We start from the raw sequence: 2,615 nt of genomic DNA, 5'->3' as shown, positions 1-2,615 counted from the left end.
TGTCCTTCTTATTCCTTGTCCAACTGTCACACGCATGTGAGGTGATGGAGAATTTCGTGGCTTGGATGGAGCCACCGTAGCACTCAAAGTGACATTTGTGCTCTTTGTCACTTTATAAGTGTGTCTTGTGCCGCAGATTTGCCCAGTGCCATATGTTGTTTGATATCTTGGCTGCTCCTTTCATGAGGCCGATTGGGGATCCATGTAAAATGAAGCCCTTGACAACTTCCATCTCTTCCCCCTTGAACATGACGTTGTCTGCTGTGTGAGTGGTGACGATCTGGGTTTTCTTTGTATTGAATTGCAATCCATACTGAAGGCGATACATAGTCTTAGATCTTTATCAGTAGATACTTCAGCTTCTCCTTGTAGGGTTTGGTTTTTTTTGCCTTAAAAAATGTAAGTTTATTTCTTATTTGTCAGAGTTGTGTTCCAAGGTCTGAGAGGGACTTTGACATGCTTACATTTCTGAGTTCAAGGTGCCTGTTCCTGGGCTCACATTCCTTTAGCCCAGAGGGGCAAAGGGCCAAGGCAGAAGCTAGGCCTTTAAAAAAAATTTTTTTATGACACGCAACATTTGACTCAGTTCCCATTGTTCATTTTTTAGTCACCCACACTTCACTACCTAAGAGGTGAAAAAATGTAGTCTCTAAGAGGGTTAGGAGCTTGCTGGTGTAGTGGTTACTCGTTGGGCTGCTAACTATAAGGTCAGCAGTTCAAAACCACCAGTTATTCCATGGAAGAAAGAGAGGGCTTTCCTCACCAGTAAAGTATTAGTCTTGGGAACCCACAGGGGAAGTTCTAACCTGTTCTATAGGGTTGCACTGGCCCCACTCAGAAAACCACGTGATTTCAGATGGAGGGACCGGTCCTTAAAAGCCCAACACCTAAGTAAATGGTAGGGGAATGAAGGTGTACTAGAGGTCCGCCAGCTCCAGTTTCTGAGAACATAAACTCTTTAACAATGATCCACCTCAACAGGCATTTCAGGACTTCCTAAGTGGAAACTGCCCCTTGTAGGCTGTTACTAAGCCTTACTCCAGCCCTGATGATACTTTCTTCTTCATATTGTCCAGCTTCTTGGACTATTTCCTCATCATATGGATTGAATAAATATGGTGAGAAGATGCAACCCTCGTGCACACCTTTCTTGATTTTACACCATGTGCTATTCCTGGTTCCATTTGAGCAACTGCCTCTGGCTCTACGTACAAGTTGCACATAAGGATAGGAGTGTTCTGGGGATTCCCATTCTTCTCAAGGCTGTACATCATTTGCTCTAATCCACACAGTCCAAGGCCTTTGCACAGTCAGTGAAACACAAGGAACCATCCGTCCGGTGTTTTCTGCTCTCAGGCAAGCGCCATCTAATGTCGGCCATGATAGCTCGTTCTCTGTCCTTGTCTGAATCTAACTTGAATTTCTGGTTGCTCAGTGACAATTTCCTGCAGCATCTGCTTCTGAATGGTCTTCAGCAAAAGTTTCCTTGCAGGTGATATTAATGATAGTGTTCGACAATTTCCGCATTTCGTTGAGCCAGCTTTCTGTACAATGGCCAAACCCATGAATCTTTTCTAGTCTGCTGGTCAGGTGGCTATCTTCCAAATTCCTTGGCATAGCCCAGTGACCTGTGCCTTGACAACAGCGATGTGAAACTTTTTCTTCGAGTGGCTTAGTTTCCCTTGAAGTCCATTTGTAAGCAGAGATAACTAGCACTCAGTAAATAGCCTCACCAGCTTAAATGTTCATTCATTTGATGCCAAAACAGCACAGTACTTGTTAGAAAACAAGTAAACACCAAAGAGCTAGATAACCAAGAAAGTGAAAGCCCACCCTAATCCCACCGTGCTAGACAATCCACACTGCCAGCAGTTTAGAGTATTCCTACCAGAACTTTCAACAATCATGTATTTCCACGGCAGGAGTGGAATTCTGTGTTTGAATCGCCTCTCAGCTCTCCATTTCTGTGGGGCACCTTGCCAGGGCTCTTGAAAACAAAGGATCCCTGTCCACCTGGTGGCTACCATCCCCAACTGAGGGAAGTTGTCCAACTTCTAGGCGGCTTGACGCTGTCAGTAGCGGCAGTTGCATCTCTAGGCTCTCTTTCCCCACTCTTCTTCCTCAAGCTGCTCTCACCAGTGAGTGGCGTGACATTTGGGGCAGTTCTTAGGAACCTAGCACTGCCATGACAACAACCACAAGAAAGAACCTTAAATGTGTGCCTTTAAGGAATAGACGTTTATTTTCTCACAGTTCTTGGAGTTGAATCCATGTCCGTTCCTTCGGCCTCTCTCCTAGTTTCTGGTGGCTGCTGTCAATCCCTGGCAATCTTCTGTTACGGGTGTGACCTCATATGGTGTTTGTCCTCCTCTATATGTAGGTCGCTTTGTCTATGCTGAGATGCCCTGGTGGCATACACGTTGAGCTGCCAACCAGCCGCAGAGTCAGCGGTTCAAAAGCACTAGCCACTCGGGGGGAGAAGGATTGGATTTTCTACTCCCATCCAGAACTACAGTCTTGGAAACTCATAAAAGCAGTTCTATCCTTCCCTGGGGCCGCGTGAGTCAGGACTGACTCCATGGCAGTACATTGGTCTATTTCGTTGTGTGGCTATT

This window comes from Echinops telfairi, unplaced genomic scaffold, assembly GCF_000313985.2.
Source record: "Echinops telfairi isolate 266 unplaced genomic scaffold, ASM31398v2 ScPeMD7_10;HRSCAF=50, whole genome shotgun sequence".
Taxonomy (NCBI): domain Eukaryota; kingdom Metazoa; phylum Chordata; class Mammalia; order Afrosoricida; family Tenrecidae; genus Echinops; species Echinops telfairi.
The sequence above is the reverse complement of the archived record's forward strand: the minus strand, read 5'-3'. Positions refer to the sequence as shown.